The 24,462-nt window shown below is 49.1% G+C and overlaps 1 protein-coding gene and 1 long non-coding RNA gene across 2 annotated transcripts in view; both read left to right on the top strand.

The window, feature by feature from the left end:
• Positions 1–24,462, top strand: part of LOC140681387 (U2 small nuclear ribonucleoprotein B''-like) — a 399,750-nt gene that overhangs the window by 2,842 nt on the left and 372,446 nt on the right. The window lies entirely within an intron of this gene.
• LOC140681388 (uncharacterized) lies at positions 106–1,604 on the top strand. The gene is made up of 2 exons (XR_012052556.1): positions 106–876; positions 1,393–1,604. It is a non-coding gene; the product is annotated as an uncharacterized lncRNA (long non-coding RNA).

Raw genomic sequence — 24,462 nt, 5'->3', positions numbered from 1 at the left:
ATCAAAGCACAACACTGAGTATTTGGGTATTTCTTTGAACTTCAGAAGTTTAATTTCTAATGGCCCTACCTGGAATATTTCCATCAGTAAAAGGAGATTGTTCTGCTGAGACTTTTTATTTGGCACTGCTTTGACAATGTTTAAAGTTGAGGTGTCCAGTTTATTTTTATATTTATAATGTACTTGTTGAGTTGAAGATTCCAGTATCAGCAAATAACTACTCAGCCTTGTCTGTGGTGGGTGGCAACAAATTTGTATTAGCAGGCAAATCTGTTACAAGACTAAAGCTCTAAATCTAAAGTGGTTTCTAATTAAGACATTTTAATTGAGCTCTGTAATAAAACCATGTGGATTTTGTAGGTTTTGATTGATACTCAGTATTTTGGTTGTACTGCAGGTAAGCAGGGCTTGGCTTCCCACTGTGAGTCCTTCATGCATTCCACCACTGCCTTACAGGTGTCTTGAATAGCACTGCAGCCACTACTGTGGCACCTGGGTGCAGAGAGTACTGCAGTGTCAGCTCTTGACTAGTTGAGTGTAAGTGTGACATCTAAGACAGTATGGTATTGTGATTTTTGTGGAAGAACCTCTCCAAATTAATGTATCCATGTAAAAGAATGAAGGGGCTCTGTCTGCATCTTGATAAAAGTGTGGTGAAACCCAGATAAAATGTTATGAGCAAAACTAAAGAAATGTGAGTCTTGGTTCAAATACTCATGCAGACAGATGCAAAGGAACTGGATGCAAATATGTATAGTCTTTTGAGCTTTGATTTCTGTTGCTGCAGGTGCCTGATAACCCACCAAACTATATCCTTTTCCTTAATAATTTGCCTGAGGAAACAAATGAGATGATGCTGTCCATGTTATTTAATCAGTAAGTTTTGAATAGAAATGATTTCTCCTTTTAATTCTTGTGTAACCTGTACGTGTTTTCTCAGTTGGCAAGCTCACTTTTTAGAAATAAGGGTTTGTTCTGAAGCTATTTCAATTGTTCGTCTTACTGGCGAGGTTACAGATGTCAGTTCTGATGACTTGGTTCAGAAAGCAAATCTGATTTTTTTCATAGCTGGCTTTGATTGTGAAATTTATCTGCTATCAATTTGCACTGGATTTAAGCTGGTTACTGTAATACTAAAGTCCATAGGACAGCAGGGAGCAGTTCTAAGACTAGTTTGATTGCTTCTGTGTGTGTACAGCTCTGATTAAACTGCTTCCACATAATATTCCTTAATTGAAGCATAGTTCTAAGGATAGGACATGTAAAACCCTTCAATTTAAATCTTTCACTAGCAATAACAATTGTGCTAGTAGATGCTTCTGATAAGGAGCTACTGAAGAGAGATGTATATTGAGCTAAGAAGTATTTTTTGACTCTCACCTTATTTTAAAGGTTTCCTGGATTCAAAGAAGTACGCTTAGTGCCGGGGCGCCATGACATCGCATTCGTGGAGTTTGAAAACGAGAACCAAGCAGGGGCTGCTCGAGACGCTCTCCAGGGATTCAAGATCACTCCATCTCATGCCATGAAAATCACCTATGCAAAGAAATAACTATATGCTCCTGTAAAGGAGTTCTGTGGATAGGTGTTTTTTTTTTTAAAAACTTGCTACTCTGGTCAGTCAGCACGCTTGCTATTCTCTGCAGAAAAAAAAGACTCAAATAGAATTGCCACAATGACCAGGGGACATGTAAAATTTCCACACATCACCCAGAGAACGATTTTTTCTGTTGAAATACTAATTTTTATAAAATAAAATATAACTATCCTGGTTTTGAGCCATGTTTTCTCCTCAAGTCTGTCTCATTATTGATTAACCTTGCAGGGCTTTATTCAGTTTAAGAACTTTTAAAGTGATCCTTATTTCTCAGAAGTGAGTGCTAAAAACAGCTTTCTTTCCAGAGCAAAAGTATGATCAGGGATGCTGAATGCCCGCATATTCAGAATAAATAGAGCATTCACCCTCATTCTCAAGGGAAAGTCCTGAGAGGAAACATAAAAGTTTCAGGTTTTTAGCCAGGCTTTTCCAAAATACATGTCCTAATGCTTCTGGGTTTCTCAGGTTTGATTGACTTTATTTTTTCTTACTTGTTAAAAACTTAATAGGTTTTGTGTGACATGAAATACCGTATTGTATCTGATTACTCCCTAATGATTTGTTCCATTGCATCTGTCTGCTATTGTCCCAGTAGGTCCTTTTTGTAGACAGGAACAGGGAAATCTCTGCCACTGAGGGTTTTTGGTCCATGGAAGATTGTGCTTGTCAGTGAGCATTTGTGAAAATTAAGGACTGGAGGACTAAGAAGGATGTAATTTCATTTGCTTCTTACCAGGGTCGGACTTAATTTTCATTCTCAGACTTTGCTTGAAGTATGATTAAGACTATGGACAGCTCTAGGAGGGCTTAGAGTGTTTAAAGAATACAGTTGCTGATTAAAATGTTAATACAGAATGGCTTTGGCAGGGGATTCAGCTTTATGAGTTGGGTCTGAGGTTTTCCCCCTGCCTCCAGCTCCTCTGGTGGGATGCAGTGGTGCCACAGCCCATTCCTGTTAGCCTGGTGTGTTTGTCCAGTTTTCTGCCTCTTCCATAAAAGATGGGGATTGCTGGACCTGGTACACACTCAGCAAGTGCTGCAGCAAAGAAAAGTGACAAAAAGTGTTTATTTGATGACTTTATTTTTGTGTCTCGGATCAATGTGTCCTCTCACAACTGGAATTTTTATGGAGAAGCTTACCAGCAAGGAGCTGTGTCCTGATGATGACTGTGTCTGTAAGTAATTTGCTTTAAGTTTGAGGACAAAATAGTTTTAAAAATAATGCTGGGGGTGAAGGCAAAACTACTTTGCTTGTTTAGCTCTGTCATATATTTTTCTTGTCAACTGGCTATGTAGAATGTCACATGCAGTTTTACCAAAAAATGGGATTTATAAAGGGACATTTTTCACTTAAGTGAAAAGTGTAGGGAGGGATTCTAACTTTCAGTGCTGAAATTGCTTCTAAAGCTGTTATTTTGGTTACTGGAAAACAGAAAAATGCACAGAACAAAATCTTGAAGACTTTAACTGTTTCAAGATAACCTACTTTTATATGTAGGAATAGTTTTACTACAAGGTCATATGTATTTATATTTCTGTTAAAGTATGTATGTATTTGAATGCATCTACCTCATTTTTTTGTTGCTTTTTTTTTCCCCAGACACCAATTCCCTTGCCAGAGCAGAAGAGGATTATAATGCTTCAGACTGCAGTTTCATTAATATTAAGAAGGGCCAGTGAATTTCTGTTCATTCAAAACTAATGAATGAAGAAGACTCTGGGGAATTCTGGGCTGCAAGTGTAAGAGTTGATTCTTGTGAATATGAACAAACTAGAAGTAGATTAACACACACACATTGCTGTCAAGAAATGGTTGCAAATGCTGAGCTGTTTTGGGGCTTAAAGCAGCAACATAGTTTTAAAAGTGAATGTTTAAACTGGTTGAGAAGGCTTGAAGGGCTTTAATATTTTTCTTTTTTTAATCAATAGCTATATGGTAATTATGAACTGAACCTTTACAGAATGGCTCAACAGTTTATTTCTGTGGCTGTTTATGAAAACAGTGGAGGATAAATCTTTTATCACAGGGGCCTTTAAAGTCTTAAATTTAAGGGAAGCAAATATAAAAACTGGCTGTGTTTACAAAAAAATTCCAGATAAACTATAAGCAGTATTCATTTACTCAAAAAAATGTATGCCTAGATCAGAACTTCTGTCAATGGTTTGTTTCATGTGCCAGCTGATTAGAGCCTAGGAGATGTAAACCACATTAAGAACACTACTGGTAACTCCTTTTGGCTAAGTGATAAACCAGCTCAAAGCAGATGAGGATTGTTTTAAGGTATCTCATTATACACCTCCTTGCTTGAAAGTTTATGGAGAACAGTATGAAAACTATATGGGGACAGTTGGTTATGTCCCTAGCAGTTCAGTGTCAGAACAACATGTCTATCAAGAGGCAAGTCAGCCTGTCCCTACAAGGGTGAGGAATTTACAAAGGCCCAGCTGGCTACATAATTATATATGGATATTCTCAGTTCATTCAGAGAGAAAGGAGAGGTTTCTGCCAGACTAGGGCCTGGGAAAGAGTTTCAAAGGAATGTAAATAATTTTCTGTCTCTCTTGTTGTTCACATGGTTTATAGATATGTTCTGCCACCGTGTGCCATTCAGCACGCACCACTGGTGTGAGATGTTTTTACTTGAAGACCAATGAAATTGGTCTGCAGGATGTTCTCTATAAAAAGAGCGATGTATTTGAAATACAGTTGTTGAGTTTAGTTCTTTCAGCCTTCTGACTTGGAGTTTCTCTGTTCCTGTCTCAACAGCGACAATTATACTTGGTTATGTAATACTAATATGCTGTAAAATTAAATCATTATTTTGGCAGTTGATTGTAGCATATCACAGGTGCTTAGGAATCCAATCTTTGGGCCTCTATAGAGGCAAATAACCTCAATAAAATTCCTAGCATAACCTCTGATATAGCAGACATTGTAAATGTTGCAATGACCTTTAAGGTCATGCAAGTTTTGCCCAAAGCTTTGTTTTTTAGATATTAGAGCCTGGATACTGTGCTGTAAAATTTGGTGTACTAGTGCACCTTTGTTGCTATAGGACATGAGAAAGCACAACGCGAGCCACTTGCCACTTTGCAAGGTAAAAGAGAAAGTTTATTTTCTGACTCCAACTTTCATACTTTTCCAAAGGTGACAGTGGATTGGAGAGTGAATGGGCCACCTCTCCAAAGACATTGGACAAACTACTAGTACATCAAGTTTCTCCACTCCCAGGAAGGAATTCAAAACAATATGTTATTTATAGAAACTGTGTGGGAAAGTTTTCCAATAGAATGTAAACTCAGAAGGCTTTAGAAAAACTTAAGAATCAGGGCGACACACCTTCCTTTAGTTGTATCTGTAGATAGACACTGTCATACAGAACTTGTGATTACTGTAAGACCATGCTTGCTTTCTCATTACAAAGCTAATGGTGTGTCAAAAAACTGAGTTACAAGGGTTTTGGAAACACATGATTCTGTGAATAAGTAGGCTGCATTTCTGAAAGAATGGTTGTCCCTGCACAATAGTGCATTTCACTCCAAAAAATAATATGTTTCCTGAATATCTGAAATACTTCACAGATGAGTGGAAGAGGAAGGTCCTTTCTCAGAGGCCAGCATGGTTTGGCTTACAACTAACAACTTTCTGTGCTTGAAACCACATTGAATGTTAGATTTAAAGTACTTGCCTTCATCCATCCTCAATATTTTTAGTTATATGCTGTTTTGCAGCATATGACAAAATACAGTTAGCTTTTCCATCTTGAGATTATATCTGGCGTCTTCCATCCTAGGTCCAGATAATTAGATGGGTTTCATTAACCCAGAGGAAATAAGTGAAAGGAAGACTTCTGTGTCATGTTAATCCTTTTGTGTCCTTCCTCAGCCACAGATAGCACTTGGCAGGGGGGGTTAAAGCAATGTGAAAGATGCAGCACCAGCTCCAGTTGCAGGCCCATGGACATGAATGAACGCCAGCCCTTTCCCATGGGAAACAACACTCACCCCCCAGTTTCCTGATGTCAGTTTGTAAGAGGCATTTGGCACTGCCAGGGCAGATGGAGTTGTAGGTGGTGGCAGGTTGGGTCTGGGAGACATCCTGCACCATTTGGAATTTGAGGAGTGCACTTGGCTCCTTGACTCCTCATTGTGTCACCACACGCAGGAGCCCAGAGCTCCTGCAGAAACCATCACAGCGCTCAGTGGGAGCAGACTTGTGTCCAGTCCTCACACAGAGCTGTGGTGTCCAGCATCCGCCTCATTGGAACGAGGAACTGTTCCAGCCTTTTAGAAGGACCAAAAGAGGTTTGGCCTTCAGATGAGCTCCTTCCCAGCTCTTGATTTGCTGCCCTGGGTAAGCTGCTGCTTGTGGCAACACTTGTTTTACAGCTGACAGCCCTCTCTGCTGGCCAGCAGCCATTGCAGGAGCTTCTGCTAGTGACATTGAATCTTTCAGATAATCCTAAGGAAAGCTCAGGGCAAAACCTGTCAAAAGAACATTGTCAGGGTGATGCTTTTAACATTAAATCTTTCCTCTGTGCTCCATGCCATGCACAGGATTCTCATTTTAATTCATTGTGCAGAAAACTTCAGGAGCACTGCTTGTGAGCTGGGTGTCTAACCTAAGTGACCTTGCCACCAAGAATTTAGAAAAGTGGGGAGAAATGGAATCACTACCACAAGGATCTGCATTGTGATTCTCCCACAGGCCTGAGGACATGACCCACTTCCACTGGGCCGTGGCTTTTTACCCTACATCAAAACTTCATGTTTCAGATTGTGGTGGTGAATCCCCCCGGCCTTGTCAGGCCACACAGTGATTTGAGAAAGGCTTGTCAGGCCTCGGCCTTGCTGAACAGCCCCTGGACCCAGCTCCTCTGGAGCTTTTCAGAAACATTGAGTGCTCCAGGAACTTGTGCTGTCTAACGAGATCCTGGGGTGTTCTGTGAACAGCCTTGGAAACCACTTTTCTGGCCTCAGTGGCACGACATCCTTCTTCTCCCACTTTCAAAGGCAGGCTGCTGACCCAAAGTGCAGCCATGGTGAAGCATTTTATTTTATAATCAGCGCTCCAAAAGGAGGCCCTTGGAGCTCTCCTGGAGCACAGCGGCTGCCAGCAGCAGCCTCCCTCTGCGTGGGGCCTCTCAGAGCCAGCGAGCTCGCAGGTTTGCTGCTCTGGCAGGATCACCCATCAACAATGGATCCTGGGCCAACAGCCCCACTCCTGGAGGCTCCAGCTGACCTGGAGTTAAGCTTGAGTGCTCTTAAGCTTTTAGGTGGTATTCCTTTGGATCCCTGCTCTTTCTGTCCCCTTCTCAAATGCACACAAACACACACACACACACACACACACACACACACACGTATAGTTCTCAGTACATTTCTTGTTTGATTGACTGTATTTTATTTGTTACTCTTTTTCCTTGTTGTGCCTTAATCGACTAGTAAGTAATAGTGTGAGTGCTGCCATTGAATTTTGTTGAGCTGTTGCTCAATATTCAATCTGGCTTTTACTGAACCTTGCCAAAGAACTTATAAGCAATCTCGGACACTTGTTTGTAACAAGCCTTGGGAGCATGAGGTGCAGGGTTGACACTGGAAAGCAGGAGAGTCATTCCAAAGTGACAAGTGTAACTGTTCATTTTATTACTCTTCTATTTATTTCACTCTAAAAAGACAAGCCAAGCTTTTATTGGAGGCAGAATGTGTGTGGGATGTACTACAGTATTATCCTATAACTGTGGTCTGAATGGCACCCAGGCTGGAGTGTAAAAAGATTTGAGGAATCCTTGTCACTTGTTATTGGACTCACAGTCCAATCATCCTTCTGCAAACAGGTTGCAAACAACACAGTTGGACTGCTGTCCTGGGTAAATATACATACAGATGATTTTTCCAAAGCAGTGCATCTTTTCTCATGTCCTCTTCATACCTATGAAATTGTGATTAAAAACACCCGTGAGCCAGATCTGTGTGAGGTTGCAAAGGAGCAAAGCTTTGGGATTTGGGCACACTCCTCTTGATTTCTTTGCTCAGGCCTTTTGTGAGCACAGAATACATCTACATGGAAAACTTTTGACTAGACAGGATCTTGTGGGTCCATTGTCCCCCAGACATGTCAATGGGTGGCTGAGTTGTAATGTCAAATGACAAAGAGCAGCACAAATGACACAAAGAAAACGTGTCAAAAGAGGAAGAGGAGAGGCCCAGTGATGAAAGGATGTGGTGAGACACTGGCACATCGAGTGAGCTGCACTCCCATAACCTCTAGGCTAGATAGGTCTGGGTCTCACATTCTCCGCTTGGCTTATTTAAAGTTTATTTATTTATCTACCTTTTTTTAAATCATAAAACTAAAATATATACACTTAAAAATATGTCATAAAATTTCAAGATACAATCAAAATACATTTAATCAAAACTACATCTAAATATCAGAACATATGTATATCTGTATCTGTGAAGACTAATGCATAAATCTTATTCTTCAACTACTCTTCAGGCAGGCGGCAGCTTCTTCCTGAGCTTGGAGGGATGAGCGCTCTTCTGGATGGGAAACAAGGACTTTGCGGGTAAGAGACAATCAGAAGTGTCCAGAAAAAACCTCTTGGTAAGAGGATAGCCAGTCAGGTCTGCAAAGTGAAGACACAAAGTTTTAACAGATGCCACAATGCAAACCTAAAGCAGCTTGAGCTCTAGATTTCATGGGACACATTTCCTGCCAACTTCTAAACAGCTGCACAGGGAAACATGTTCCTGCCGGCAGACACTTGAGGCAGGCCAGGGGAAACCCTGACCCACTTGCACAGGGCTGCCACAGGAACAGCCTGGCCTCTGGGCTGCCCTGGGACAGCAGGAGCCCAGAGCCCTGTGCTTTCCATGCTCAGCTGCACATGCACCCTCCTGCTCCTCTCCCTGCCCCACGGCTGAGCAGCCCTACAGCTCCAGGGGCACTGGGAGCACAGCTCATTGCAGGGGCACATGGGGGCACAGCTGTTCCCTGGCAATGTGCACAGGCTCTCTGGGCTGCCACAGGACCCTTTCTCCCTCCAGAGAGCGGCCCAGCTTCCCCCTCACCTCTGTGTGAGGCTGATCCATGCTCAGCCTTCACCTTGTCTTCAGTCTGGAGTTTCTTCAGGCCCCCCATGTCATGACTAGGAAGGGTGATGGAGAGAGCGGGGGCCGATGCACACCCTTCCTTAGTGTTTTGTCATTTTTGGCACAGCTAAGAAGTCAAATCCGGAGGTGTCCAACTCAGCACTTGGTCATCTTCCTGGAGAACATCCTGCCTTCACCAGTACAAAATGTTGGAGAGGTTCTCCCGCATGTGTGGAGGCTTGCTGGCTGCACATTTCTTCAGCTTGTTGCCCATCGCCTCGTAGAGGGCCAGGGCAAGCTTGGTGGCCACAGTGCGGATGTTGGCACTGCGGACAGGCAGCGCTTCGTTGTCCAGGAAGGACCAGAGCACGGGCAGGGCATAGCGCTGGACGACTTCAGGGCTCCTGGCATAAACCCACTCCACGAGCTCTGCCGGGAGAGAGGCACAGCTTCTTAGCCACCAACATTAATGCAAACAAGGATCTACCTCTGCTTTTGCTTCTTGGAAGCCTCTCTGGCTAAGATCAGTGAAATAGCACATGGAGCCCCATGATCCAGAAACAGGCAAAGCAGCTGCTGGTCCTTGAAACAGAACCACCAACCCCTCAGGACTAATTTCTCCAACCAGAGCCTTGTACCTGTGGCAGACTTTGTACCTTTACTAAATTATTTCACAATCTGTTTCTGCATGAACAATGACTGAAATGTCAAATTGCATTTTATTCCCATGAAGGAGTTGTCTAAACCCACACTGAAGATTTGGAAATGCACCCTAGAGAGGCAGTTGAAAGATTTCTAGTAAAAGGGGTGACTCCATGTCTGTGACTTTGATTTCAAGTGCCAAAAGTCTAATCTGACTCTTCCCTTTGCTCAGTGGCACACAGCAAAGGGCAGTATTAGAACACACTTCAAAGCTCCAGCCCACCAGAGATGGCTGCTGCTCGACAGCTGGATTAGAAACATCAGTGACTAGCTGGTGTCTTTGGCAGAATGTTTTTGTAGCTCCCAACACAGAGCTGTTTCAAACTTCAGCGTGTCTTAATTACCCAGACCCCACCGCCGTGGCATTTGGGCATCTCCACATTTTAATGGCATTTCCTCTCCCAGTGTTAATGGCATTTTTTCTTATAATGTCCACTGAAATACGGGCATAGAGAGAGAAAAATGCTACACAGCAGATTGAAATTTAACCAAAACACAAGTATTTTTCTCACATTGTTTCTGAAATCTCTCTGCTCATTTTCTGAACTGAACTATATCAAACACAGACAAAAATTTACTACCAGCAGTATATTTGGAGGCCATACCTGCGATACACTCTGCGACATCCAGCAGAGCTTGGCCACTCAGTTGGCTCCATTGGTGGTTGAATTCTTTCATCAGTGATACTTTATCTACAAGTGAAACACCTGTTTTTGCTCACTCTTCTGAGGTCATAGGAGAAAGGACAGTGAGGAGGGAAAGGGCAGGAGCAACTCCATTTTATACAAGAAAGTAAATTTCTGCTGATTTTTGAACCCTTTTCATCTTTCCTTCCAGCCTACTTGGCAGGGTTTAAAATCCCAAAAGAAAAGCTCTCCTTTCACATTTGTAAATCCAAGCTTGTCTTCTGTACCAGGAGCTTTGTTAAAACATTTCACATCAGGGATCTCAAGAGGTCAGTCACATGTAAGCAGTGAAAAGGGTTTGTATCCCACAGCAAAAAGGAAGAACTCCATCCTTGGGACACAGAAAGACGCTGACTCAGGCAGTTCCTGAGTCACAGAGCAGCTGAGGTGGAGAAAGTGGAAATGCCCCTTGGAGACCTCTTCAACACTCAATTTTTCAGCCATTTTCAGAGCTGACATAAATCTGCATGGCAAAGGAATTTCGAGCAGCCAGTGCCCATGTAGGTATTTGCTAGAGCAATCTTGCCCCACACAAAACAATATGTGGAACAAAGCACCATTGACAGCTGGATTTAGACTTGTTTGTTATAAAGAAATGAACTTGGTGAATTGTAAGTTCCCCTTTGAAAAAAGAAGACAAAGAAGAAAAAGGGAAAATAGGCAGCTAATGCCTATAATGTAGAGCCTTCCAGGTGGCTGCTGTGCAGAAGCTCTGATGGGCCAGTGTCCCTTCATGCCAACAGCCAAGCTGTTCTTTTGGGAAGTCAAACGGGGCCCAAGCAAACTCCAAAACCCCTTTGCCCCTGAATTGTAGCAAAGCTGTAGTCCAGGACTTGCTCTTCAGACAAGCAGCACAGAGCCAAGGGCTCCTGGGACTTTTGGGAAATGCTGATCACATGCAAGCCTGTTGGGGGACTGGTGCATAAGGGCTGCACCTCCACAGCTTCTGGTGGGTGTCAGCTGGAGCGTTCCACAGACAACAGCAGCTGTCAATGCACTCAGTGTTCTCTTGTGTAGGACAGATGGAGACGCAGTTGAGGGGAGTCCCTGCCAGGGCTCAGCCTCACCTAAATGAGCAACGGATTCTTCCAGCGCTCTCACAGCTGCAGCATGAACCCCGGGATCATTTGAGCTCAGGTTCTTTGCTATTCCTTCTACCAAGCGGATCATCACAGGGTTCATGGCATCATCCAGGAGGCCTATGATTTCAGCCAGCACGTCCAGCGCCTTCTGCCGCACTTTCTTGTGGCTGTCACATATTCTCAGGACAAAATAATCAAAAATCTGTGAAGAGAACAAGCAACATGAAAGCTGGATTAAAATGTCCTTGTTTGAAGTGTGGATGCAGCACTCAGGGGATCCTTTCTCTCAGGTCAGCACTTGCTTGCACAATTTCACTGTTTTCCTGTGGGCCACTCACTGGAATGGTTGTGCAACCTCATGCTGCTTGAATGATTTTCTTCTGTTTTTAAGAGTTTTGGGAGTTTTGGTTGGGGACAGAATAGTTCCTATGGCATTTCTCTCCATCTATAAATCATTAAATCAATTCCATTTATTAATGCAAAAGGCTACCTTTGCTTTACAAGTATGGAAGCAGATATTTACAATGCCCATTTTTCTATACAGTTGCCTCAAATACTGAGGACAATTATGATTTTTCCAAAACTATGGCTGGAGGAGATCTAAGTTTTATTTTGTTTGTCTCAGAATCTGTGTCTGGAGAAGTGCAGGGCTCTGATCAACCCCTCCAGGATCCAGACCACTTCTCTAAGTAAAAGGTGGACTTCTGAAATGCCATGTGCTGTACAGATCTCATTAGAGCAGGTTCAGTCCCCTTGACAGCCACATTATCAGGCACATTTTCTGGAAAAAGGGAAAAAGCAGCTACTGGGAGGAGAAGGCAGAGATGTGTCCTTAGCTGTTTTCCTCCTTTTCCAAAGAGAAAAAAGGCTCCCCAAGAAGGCTGAGAACTGTCTTTACCAAGAGGAATAGGGACAAGGATGGAAATGAGTAGCCAGAGTTGTGCCTGTGTAAGACAAGATGGAGTTTACAGATGTATTGTTTAAAAAATCCTGGGTTTAAACCAACCCAGCCTGATACTTCTGTTCCCCATGCAAACCCATTTTTAATCTGGATAATAATTGCCATGCTTTCAGTGGCTGGATTCCCTTCAATTAACTCAACTGGGAGTAGGAGACAGCAGCAGTTACACCAGAAGAAAATTCTGCCATCATCTGATGAACAGCCTCAATAGGCACCTGCCAGACAAATACAGCTGGACTGAAATAACTTGTCCTTAAGCCTGGACCTGAATTAAATTTGTCTGGGTAAGAGGGACCAGCCTGTCCCAAACAGCCAGGATGTTGTGCCAAGACACACTGAATTACCTTTACCCTACAGGCTTGGGAAAGGAGCTAAAGGAAGGGAAGAATGAAAATACCCTACATACTTGGACAATGTTCTTGGAGATTAGCTGGGGGCTGCTTTTGCACAGCTCTAGGAGGAGTGCCACTCCTTCCAGCCGTGTCTGAAACCCCTTGGCTTGCAGGAGATGGTAAAGCTTCTGGAGCATATCCATCTCTTCCACAGCTGCAGGTAACGTGACCTGGGCTTTCGCACGGTGTAATAGGCGTCCATCAGAAGTAGACTCCACCCTGGAAAACAAAACCAAATTAGAACCTGTTGGTGATGATACCTTCAGTTAAATGTGAGCAAATATCTTGAGGAGCTTTCCTAATGATGTGATTTCAAGCTAGAAAATAATGAGGCTCTGAAGAACAATGTGAACCTTGTGACAATCATTATGGGAGACAATCTGCAAGTGACATTCTCACACTGCTCACTCAGGAAAACCAAGGATGAGATGCATCTGATCTATCTTCAGATGGCTTCCAAGGCACACAGGTCACATTGCTTTGTGGGGAAAGAGAGATGCTACTTCCAAGTTTAAATGCCTCCTCATATGGGACGCGTGTGTCTTTTAATAAGGCAACTCATTGCTCTGGAGAAGTGCCTCTACAACCAGCCATGACAATTTGGAAAAGTAGCTCAGATGCATCTGAACAAATGAACAGGGACATACCTGAAGGATCCAGAAAATCAGTAACAGAGATAAAACCAGAAGCCAGATATCCCAGAACTATGCTCACATTTCATTTGCTTCCCTAGAGACCAGATCCACAGCTTAACAACCCCACTGGGAACAATTCTCCTGGATCAACCTCTCTCATTCATGAGCACGGGAAGATGCTAGCCATGCTACTGAGGCACGTGGTCACTTTCCTGACACCACTGAGTGTGACAGAGCTAAATAAATCCCCTCTGTTATCAGAGGAGAACAGGTACAAGTCTCTGCCATTGGCATGGAGAGACAGCGAGGATAAAATTCCTGTCTTAAATGCTGATTGCAGCACAGGAGGAAATCAACCAAGCATGCTGTCCATCAAGCAACCTATATGAAGGACAGGAATATCAAGACAAAAAGCCCACATTGAGACACCTGTTGACCAAAGCTGCTCAGGAACTGCCTTGCTACTTACTACTCAAACTTGGTACTGTTTGAGGGTAAGAAAACCATGATTCAGCCAGGCCAAACCACATGGATGAGGACTGCATCTTTGTGGAATGGCATCTTGCTTCTAGACTGGGACTTCTCATCAAAATACCCATCTGAAAAAGATTCCACTCAGATGAAAAAAGCCCTGGTTGAATTTACTATCCCAAGTCAGGCAGCAGAAACTTGGCCCTGGCATAGCCTCCACAACTGTGCCCTTGGCATTGCAGGGGATTGTCTGAGCTGCAACCAATGGGTGTCTTTTTGTCTCTCCATTTTTGTGAAAACCCCTCCAGAGAAGTTGTGTTCAGTGTAATGCAGAGGTAGACATTTTTTATCCTAGAGCGTTTGTAGGGAGAGGAAACAATCTCTGGCACTGGTAATCTCTGCCAGAAAGATTTTCCTGAGGGAGAGGCATGTAAAGCTTGTCATGTGCTTGGTCACATCTCACAAAAGTGCTCAGTACCGTTTGCTAGAAGGCATCGTGTCCTGGGGCTTCTTCGGGCCATCATTCCTCTTCTCCACCGGCTCCTTGACAGATGGGCACTCACTCTTCTGGTTTTCCATCCCCTACAAAGACACGGAGAAACCCCATCAATCTTTAGAATATAAAATAGGAAATTCCCTGTTTAAAACACCAGTTAGAACCAGGATCACTGCTATCAAAGCTTAGGTAAACATTTCCTAACATACAGAAAGAAACGGACCAGAGATTCAGTGATGCCAACTCTTTGTTTTCTATAGCCCAAGGCAGGTTATGGGTGCTACCATACTGAGCAGCAGTCTAAACCCCCAAATTCATTAATCTTGAGCACAAATGGGAATCATGCAAACTGGTAGGCAATGAGTGTTCTTAAAGGAAGCAGCAGAAAAAATGGGACTCTTTGGGGGTTGGCCCATTGTTTGGAAGTTGATTTGGTTCAACACTCACTCTCCCTGTGCCTGCAGAAAGGCAGACTCCCTTCTATATTTTCAGTTAAAAAAAGTAAAATCCCCCTCCAAACAAACAAAGGATTTTTCGCTGGATGCTGCTGGATTCACCAAGCTTCTTCCAGCTCCACAGGGCGTGACAGTAGGGCAGTATTCCCAAAAGACAGATTGTAATTGTAGCAGCTAGGATTGACTTGGACATCTTTTGTATATTTGGAAATTTTCTTGGTACTACTACTTCTGGTGTCTTTTGCAAAGACACTGTTATCTTCAGACTCTGTTATCTCCTATTCTCATTTAATTGCTTTCCTGGGGGCAGAGCAGGGAGAGCGTGGTGGGGGCCTTACTCTTAAATATAAATCCATTTTCTCCTCTTTCCCTTTCTTCTTTGTGACCAATATTCAAAATATTCAAAACTTCACTTTTTCCCTAATAATATCAGTCCCTTTGTGGCCTGCAAATGAACAGGCTGAGGTTTAACAGCTCATTCCCAGGAGCAAAATGATGCAGCAGAAGAGGAATGAGATAAAGACAGATTGGGTATGTTTGATCTCGTATGAGCAGTGGCAATACTTGCACAAAGGAGACATTTCTCCTGCCAAGCACTTACCTTCTTCTTAATTCTTGTCAGAATGTCTTCCAGGTCACGGGTGGAAAGAGATCGTTCCAAAAGCATTTTCAATTTTTGGTGACTCAGAAACACCTTCACCATCTCCTGTCCAAAATGCCTAAGGAAGGATGGGAGAAAGGAAGGGAGGAAGGGAGGAAGGGAGGAAGGAAGGAAACGAAAAAATGAACAAAGGAAGAGTTTTAACAGAAGAGGATGATATCTTAAACTCGTCAGGTGCAATCCTTGCATGAGAAGGCATTTCCTACTCAGCAAAGAGGGAGATTTCCCTCCACTTGACACTGCACAGTGTTGTCAGCTGAACACAAGAGACAAGAGGAGAATGTGGGGCCACAGAAAAATACCATTTCACTCTGAAACTGTGGGTATTCCCAGAGAACATGCAAAACACATCTGCTTTGTTGTCAGAGCCTATTAGCAGTGTCCTGCTGCCATCGCACAATAATTTGCCTTTCTTTAACTGGCAGGGAAGCCAGGACAAAACACCTCATGCATCCTATTGATTATTCTATACTATATGTATGCACAGAGGCAGCTAGTTGCTCTGGTGTTCTTGGCAGCTATTAATGGGAATTTCATCATCAAAGTAAGGGGCTTTTGGTGGTTTGGGTTGCTTTGGCCACTAGGAAACCACAGTCTTCTTCAAGAAGAAATTTGGAGGTCACTGAGCCACAGATAACAGCATTGCAGAAATCTGCAGAAGGGATTTAGAAAGACTGAATACATTGGCTAACAAACCCTGAAATATTTCTGGGAAAGTCTTAATGAGAAACAGATGTTTGGGATCCTTCAGTGAATAACATTAGCCAACACTTTGGCTTTGTGTTGTGCACCTAAGACCAAACAAAACTGTTTGACTGGCTACTCTGAGCTCTTTTGATCTCAGTAAGAATCCTTCAAGTTACAGGAAGTTGGCAATGCACCTTTTTGCTGGCCAACCTCAGGTTACCCACTACAGTCATTTCCCAGGCAACCCAAAGCAGGGGTCACAGCACCAAGGCTGACTGAGCTCAAGAAGTGTTTGGACAATGCTCCCAGGCATGTGGAGTGACTCTTGGGGCCCCCTGCACATGGCCAGCAGCTGGAGATTTGAATAGCAGGGCTTGGGCCAATTCTTTTTCTTTTAGAGTGCAAGAAAGACGCAAAAGCACAAGGAAACATGACAGTGTTTTGGTAGATTCTCTTTGTCCTGTGAAGTTGAGTAGCTGTTGGTGTTTCTGTGCTACTGCTAATCCCTTCCATGAAAAAATCATTCTGGGAAGGAGCAACAACATCTGACACGCACCAAGTGTTGCCACCAGCTGCTCCAGGTGCTGCTACCAACAGCCCCTGTAGGACGGAGCACAGCCCCCAGTGCACACCAAAAGCCAGGGAATCTCAGGAAAACGGGAAACTGGACAAGACAAACACAGATCTGAACCAATGTGGTTAATCAAACGTTCTCCGTTTATTCAAGATAAGATGGTAGTTTATATAAACTTCTACATAGTTTACAGAAACAAAGGCACTCTGATTGCTAGGCTAACAATGTTTAACTTTTCCTTAAAGTGGCTTGAGCCTTACACTATAAACGTATACTAATTCACACCCAGACAGCCCAGTGGTCCCCGTTACACCTTAATACTATTTCTATCTGCGCCACAAGCTCTGAATTTCTAACTGCGTCAGAGGCTTGACGGCCTCACAAGGCCCAAATCTGAGGCCTAGACTGGAGTAGCTCAAATCTCATAACTCATGTCCTCTTTCTCTGAAAAATGCTGCAACACACACCAGCTTTGGCTGCCCTCTGGCAGAGAAGCCCTTTTGGGGCACAGGTTTCTGGGGCAGCAGACGGGCACCGGTGCTGCCAGGGCTCGGGGGAACTCTGCTTCGGCGGGGACTGTGCCTCAGCGGCTGATGTCAGCGCTCCCCGGGCCCCAGGCTCAGAGCAGCATTCCTGCCCTGGCCCACACATTCCTGGTCTGTGTCACACGGCCGTGCTTAGGATGGCCACCATGTGGGACGTGTCCCGAGGAGGCCGTGCCAGCTTCTGTGCAGGGCCCCGTGCCCTTCCCGCCGCGGCTGCGTCGGCAGCCCTGGGGGCTCCTGCTGCTCTGAGCCCGCAGAGCAGGGCAGCGTTTGCTGATGGTCTGAGCCGTTCCTAAAGATCCTGTTGGGCTGTCTGACACACCTGGGGCAAGGCATTCCTTCCAACCTAGGCCACTCTGGGGGGCTGGGGGTGGCCCCAGGGCAGGTGGCAGTGCGTGCAAGGGCCCTTTGTGACACGGTGCAGCATGGTCACCGTGGAATGGAACGGGACAGGGTATCCAAGGGCCCTTTGTGACACGGTGCAGCATGGTCACCGTGGAATGGAACGGGACAGGGTATCCAAGGGCCCTTTGTGACACGGTGCAGCATGGTCACCGTGGAATGGAACGGGACAGGGTATCCAGGGGGCCTTTGTGACAAGGTGCAGCATGGTCACCGTGGAATGGAACGGGACAGGGTATCCAAGGGCCCTTTGTGACACGGTGCAGCATGGTCACCGTGGAATGGAACGGGACAGGGTATCCAAGGGCCCTTTGTGACATGCTGTGGCATAGGTGTTGGCAGTGACAAGGCCACTCCACAGTGCTCGGTGCACGCGACGAGACAGGACGGAGAGAGCGGTGCTGTAAGGAGCCTTGGCACAGCCACTCGTTCCTTGCTGACTTGGAGCTTTCCCGAGGTATTACTCCTGCAGGTGAGCTTGTGGCCAGACCAGAGCACTTGGTGACCCCTGGCCTTCCCAAGGCATCTCTTCCTCAGCTGCCCTCGAGGGCAGACCGTGGCATTTGCTTTGCACTGTCCTTGACAGGAGTCTCCTGTCCTTGTGGCTGGAGCCCCCAAGACCAGAGTGCAGGACTCGCTGTCCTGTAGCCTTGCCCAGACTTCACTCTTGCAGGTGCCCTCAAGGCACGACTGCAGCACTTGCTGACTCGGACCTTTTCCTTTTCACCTTCTGCAGGTAGCCATGAATCCAGGCAGTGACGCAGAGCACAGACCTGCGAGCGTGCCCAAGCTGGCCTGGGGGAAGGAGGAGAAAGAAGGCCCTGGAGCTGCCCCAGCACAGCAGCCTGAAGAGGTGGAGCAGTTCCAGCCACCGCAGAAGGGTGAGTGGCAGAGCTGGGCCACAGGGCTGGTGCCTGCAGCCAGCCTGGCCCCATGCCATGCCATGCCATGCCATGCCATGCCATGCCATGCCATGCCATGCCATGCCATGCCATGCCATGCCATGCCATGCCATGCCATGCCATGCCTTGCCATGCCATGCCATGCCATGCCATGCCATGCCATGCCATGCCATGCCATGCCATGCCATCCCATCCCATCCCATGCCATCCCATCCCATCCCCTGGGGCCATGCCCATGGACAGGATGGAATAGGGGCCGGGCAGACACCCCACAGCCGTGCTCCATGCCCTGGGGCAGCGCGGGGCTGTCCCTGCCTGGGCAGCGCAGGGCTGGGCTGTGTTCTCCGGCCTCTCCCGCAGCCCCTCAGCTCGGGCTGCACTCGCTCTTTGCCAGGTGCAGCCGTGCAGCGCACACGAGAGCAGGAACGCACCCGTGGCCGCTTCCGCAGAACAGCGCAGGTACCTGCAGCCATCCCCACCTGGGCTGGGCCTGCTGGCACTGCTCAGCCCAGCACTGTGCTCGGAGCACTCCATGCAACATCCCGGGCTTCTTGCCCTTCTGCTGCAGATGGTTTGCAAATTCATGAAGAGGATTCGGGAGGAAGAGAGCAGCGTCGTGGGCACTGTGGTCAGAGCGTACTCTCCCATCTTCAAAACCAAGGCCAGTGCTGCCCTGCTGGATATGCTTGTGGAGGAGGGTCCTTCCAGCCCAAAGCAAGTGAGCAGCCTGTGGCCTGGCTTTTCTCCTCCCAGCAGTTGTGTGGCCTCCGAAGCCACGCCTGCTGCTCCCTGGAAGCCTTTGAGGCCATGGCAGTGCGGTGGCAAGGGAAGCACTTCTCTGGGGCAGCTGGGCACATTCCTTCCTCTGGCAGCTTTCCAAGTCTCCCCTGCCTTCTCCAGGTGCCTGCCATGGTGAGGTACATCCACCAGTGGCTGGTGGCCAATGACTTTCCTGAGTACAATCTGTACAGGCCCCTTCTGGATCTGACAGAGGCACAGCCCTGTGACGTGGTGATGGCTCTCCTGCGTGTGGCCCCAGTGTGTGACAGGTACGGGGCCCACGTGTCCACAAGGCTCAGCAGCCCTTCACCCTGTACAGCCTGTCCCAGGTGTCTGACCAACAGAGAATTCCAGGGCCCTCTGGCTGCTCCCTTTGCCAGCCCTGGCCCCTGCCAGCCCCCCAGCGTGCTGCCATGCTTCCCCCCTGCCCCTCAGGGGCCAGTCCCCACAGGGCTGGGCTGCCTGCGTGCTGCCAGTGAGGGGCAGTGGGCAGAGGCAGGGCTGGCAGAGCAGCTCAGCTCCCCGCTGCCACCCAGGCCACGCTGCTGTGTCCCAGACTCCTCTGAGACAGAGCTCTGACCCCACAGAGCTGCTTTGGCCATGTGGAAGAGCATCATGTGCTCGCCCAGGACTGCAGAGCCGGCCATGCTCGTACTCCTCGAGGTGCTGGGGAGCTGGCCAGAGCACAGCACGTGCACCTCCGATGGGGACCACACGGCTGTCCTTGCCCTAGCTGTGAGTTTCTGCCTTTGCTGGCCCCAAGGCCACCTCTCCAGCAGCTCTCCATCCTCCCTCCCCCACGGCGTCTCCCTGCCTCAGGCGCTGGGCTGAAACCTGGCCTCAGGGCAGCTTCAGGGCCACCAGGCCCGGTGCTCCCCCTTCGGTGCTCCCCCTGCGTCTCTCCGGGCCTCTCCCTCCCGTACTGGGCCCTGCCACACGGACACCTCGGCACTGAGCGCTGTCTCGGGCTGCTCTGTCCTTTGCAGGCAACTGTGGTGATGTGGAAGATCCTCCAGCTGCCCTGTGTGCCACATGTAGTCACCGTGTGTTTCCCCTGCCTCTTTGTGCATCTGCTCTTCCAAGTGCTCTTCAGCACTCTGGATATGCCAGAGGAGGTCGATACCTTCTGGGAGGGATGCCAGCAGCAACACGGCCTTGCCACCAACCCCAGCAGGTGCTCCATGCCAGTCCTCCTGTCCTTGCCACATCCCTGGGTAGGGGCCAGTGCCCCCAGCGTGACCTGGGCTTTGCTCTGCGCACAGCTTTGCAGAGCAGACCCTGAAGGCCCTGCTCTGCCGACTGCACTATGAGGATGTGGTGGTGGCCATGGAAGACAAGAGTGGCTGGGACACACTGCTCTGTGCTGACACCCACCACTGTGCTGTGGGCGTGCTGGCCAGGTGAGACCCCCTGCTCCCCAGCTGTCCCCGGCATGTGTGCCCTGCGCCCCAGGTGCCCCACACAGTCCCCGTGGCCGTGGGCCAGAAGCCCTTGTCACCAAGGGACGGCCAAGGAGGCTGCAAAAGGCTGGGAGAGGAGCGTGCCCAAGAGCAGCAACCTCCCAGAGGGCTCAGCTGCCCCTTGCAGGGTGCTGGAGAAAGGCCAGACCTCTGGGAGGCAGTCCTGGGAGAGGTTTGCCCCCGCTGGCTCAGGGGTTGTGCTCCTATTTCCTCCTGTCAGAGAAATGCGCCGGGCATCCGAAGCCGTGTGTTCTGCGATTGCATTCCAGCTGCTCGGGCTGCTCAGCAAAGACACGCCATGCCGGGATTTGGCCGCCCTGGCGTTCCTTGTGGAGGTGAGCCTGAAGGCCAGCGCTGCCTCGCTCAGCTGCCTCCCGGCTCTCTGCCCTCTCTTGGCCGCAGTGCCTGGGACGGAGCCCGCGCCCTGTGCTGCTGCCTGGGCCCGGCCCTGTGCGGTTCTGGGCTCCCGCCGGCCGCTCCCCCGTCACTGCCCTGTGCCTTTCAGGTCCTGGAGCGCCTGAACCTGAGTGAATGCCGTGACAGCGTCCTGGAGTTCTTGTCAAAGAACCTGCAGAGCGAGTGCAGGGGGAGGCGTCGCTTGGCACTCAGAGGCCTCGTGGTGCTCGGCACCACCAGTGCCTCGGTGAGAAGAGCGCAGGGGCTGAAGCCGTGCTGCCAGCGTGGGGCTGGGGAAGGCAGTCCCTGGGGCTCGGCTGGCCTTGGGGCACTGAGGCAGCTGCTGCCAGCTCTCCTGCCTCCTGCTGCAGCTGCCCCAGTGCTTTGGCACAGGCCTTTGGCCCCTGGGCCCTGTGGCAGCAGGATGGTGTTTCACACACTTGTGTTACACAAGTAGATGGCCAGAAGGATGTGGAGCCTGCATGAAAGGCTCGTGGAGCTCCTGCAGGAAAATGACGGCGTCATGCTCAGGATGACCGCGGTTCTCCTCAGAGCTGTATTTCTCTGCAAAGAGGCCCCAATGACCAGCACCCTCGCCCTGCAGCTGGCTGAGGCGCTCCTGCCACTCTTTGACAACGTAAGGCTCTGCGCCTCCAGCCACGGCCAGCGGGTGCTACCCGCACACTTTGTGCCCTGTGCACTTACAGGCTGTGCCCAGCTGGGCCTGAAGCAGCTGACGCTGAGGTCTTTCTTCCTTCCTTTCATACAGGAGGATAGCCAGGTGCAGTTGAGCTCCATGTTCATCTTCCGAGACATGCTGGATCGTTTTCCGGAAGAGGAAAAAAAGGCCCTGAAGGCACACGTGTGCCAGAGCCTGCTGCCACTCTCCTTCCACTGCCATGATGGGAACCAGCGAGTGGCAGAGGTGAGGACTCGGCAGCTGCTGCTGTTCCCCTGGCAGGGGCTGGGCTGCCCCTGCCCTGGCACCTCGCAGGCTGCAGCCTCCTGCTGGCCTTGGCACAGGGACGGGTCCTGTGCCCTGGGCTGTGGGGCCATCTCCGCGTCTCTGCTGCTCTCCAGGCTTCTCAGGAAACGCTGCTTTGTGCGGCCGAGTTCCTGAAGCAGAGGGATCTCGAAAAGCTGGTGAAGAACCAGAAGCTGTGGAATTTCACCGAGTGCCTGGTAAGGAGGGCCGGGAAGCCGCAGCCCCAGCCTGGAGAAGCCCCCTGAGCGCGGTGCTCGGTGTGCGGGCTGGCAGCTGTGCCCCTGCCCGCTGCTGCAGCCCGAGGCCGCGCGGGCTCTGCTCCAGGCTCCTGCGGCCCGAGCCGGGTGCCCATGGAGCCCCGGCCCGGCGGGGCTGCGGGGCCAACCCTTCCCTCCTGCCGCTCTCTGCAGCTGGCAGAGGACAGCAGCAGCGTGGCCGAGCACCTGCGCCGGGCCCTGCCCTACCTGCAGAGCCCACAGGAGCCCCTGCGAGAGGCGCCGTCAGGTTCATGGGTGAGCCACGAGCCGGGCCAGGAGGCCGTGTGGGCACAGGGCTGGCAGCGCCGCTGGCAGGGAGCTGTGCCGCCGGGCCTGACAGGCTCTGTGTTCCCAGGGACGGCCGGGCGGTACCTGAGGGGGAGGAAGGAAGAGCTCCAGCTCATCTCTGAGGGTGAGTGAGGGCAGCGGGCTGCCAGCGGGGGCTGGCGGGGAGCTGCGAGCCCTGCCCCGGCTGCGGAGGGCTCTGCTCCCTGTGCGGACCAGGGCCTGCGTGGGCAGAGCACACAGAGGTTTCAGGGCACCTGGGGGATTCCTGGCCAGCAGCTTCGGGCTGATCCAGCTGGTCCCTGCTCCCTGCGGGCCATGGCCAGAGCCGGCTGGGATGGCCCTGGCACAGAGTCCCCTCGGGTCCCCTCAGATGTGGGAACTGACCATGGCTCTGTTCCTCTCTCTTTCAGCCCTTGAAGGCATGGCCAATGACATCAGTGTCCCTGTCAGAAGCCTGGCAGTTCAAACATTGTACGTCCTCCAGGAAGCAGAGAGAGCTCCATACTCCATCTTTGAACACCTGCATGATCGGCTCCGCAGGGCATGGAGGAGACGGCCTCGTCTGTCGGGGCTCGGCTGGCTGCGCTGCTGGAGCTCTGCAGAGAGCTGATCCCAGAGGCTCTGTCTGCTGGGGCCGCCTGAGCCAGCAGGAATGTTTCGTTTCTTTAAGATTTTTCTTTCTGTCTTTTTGTTTTACTTTAGCATATAAATATAGGATGTGTTGTAATAGACAGACTCCCAGGATCTTTCTTTTGCTGCCCAGGTTCTGCAGGGCCTAGGGGAAGAGGGACAAAAGGGATCCTGGGCTCAGCAAGCTGCCCAGGCATGCAGGGTTGCAGGGAAAATGGCCAGAAGCCCCTTGGCCTTTGGTGGTTCTGCCAAAGCCTTTGTGCTGCTGACAGAGCAGATGGGCAGGGGCTGGAGCTGTGGGGATCTCTGTGAGAGCGGTGCCTGGAGATGGCCACAAGCCCTGTCCCAGGCAGGAAGGACATCTTGGAACTGGGGATGATCTATTTGAAGTCAAGCGGGCAACTTTGTGGTGGGGGAGCTGCGTGGGCCAAAAGGACACAGGGGTGCCGGTCAAGAGCAGCTGAAGGTGGGCCAGTGTGTGGCCAGGTGGCCAAGAAGGCCAAGGATGCCCTGGCCTGTGTCAGCAGCAGTGGGGCAGCAGGAGCAGGGCAGTGACCGTCCCCCTGGGCTGGGCAGCGCTGCGGCCATGGCTGGGAGTGCTGTGTCCACTTGTGGGCCCCTCTGAAGCAGAAAGTCCTCGAGGGGCTGGAGCGTGTGCAGAGAAGGACACGGGAGCTGGGGAAGGCTGTGGAGCACAAGGCCAAGGAGGGGGTGCTGAGGGAGCTTTAGCCTGGACAACGGGAGGAAAATGGTGAACATGGAAAATCCCAAGATGAAATACACTGAACTGGAAGATATTGGCAAGGGGTGAGTCCAGCCACAGTTACTTCTACACAACCATGGGCCAGGTGTTTTGCTGGTATATCAGGTGTTTCACTGGAAGATCTATCCAGTGTGAACTCAGGCCAGCTGCAAACGTGTTCAGATACTGGGGATAGATTGTCCCATCGCTTCAGTGCTGCTCAGAATTTGTGTGTGTGCTCAGAAAGCATTGTCAGAGACATCTCCATGCTGCTGAGGTCTTGCCTGCATCAAGGAACAGGACCTGGAAGATCTCTTTGTCTCTCAAGTGTGGGACAGCTCTGTGTTAACTTCTTTAGCATATTTGTATGTCTCAAAATCACACTGCCACACTAATGAAAAAAGAAGAACCTTGCTTGCCTGAAAGAGCAACCTACCCCCTATCAAAGCTGTGAAATAACAGTTCTCAGGAACATTTCTTTCCCATGGTTTGTGGAAGGAAATATTGCACGGTCAGGATAGGAACCACACAGTTTAGAAACTGAAACCCAAGATGAAAGAATCAATTCCCTTTAGGAG

This window comes from Taeniopygia guttata, chromosome 35, assembly GCF_048771995.1.
Source record: "Taeniopygia guttata chromosome 35, bTaeGut7.mat, whole genome shotgun sequence".
NCBI lineage: Eukaryota > Metazoa > Chordata > Aves > Passeriformes > Estrildidae > Taeniopygia > Taeniopygia guttata.
The sequence above is the reverse complement of the archived record's forward strand: the minus strand, read 5'-3'. Positions and strand labels throughout refer to the sequence as shown.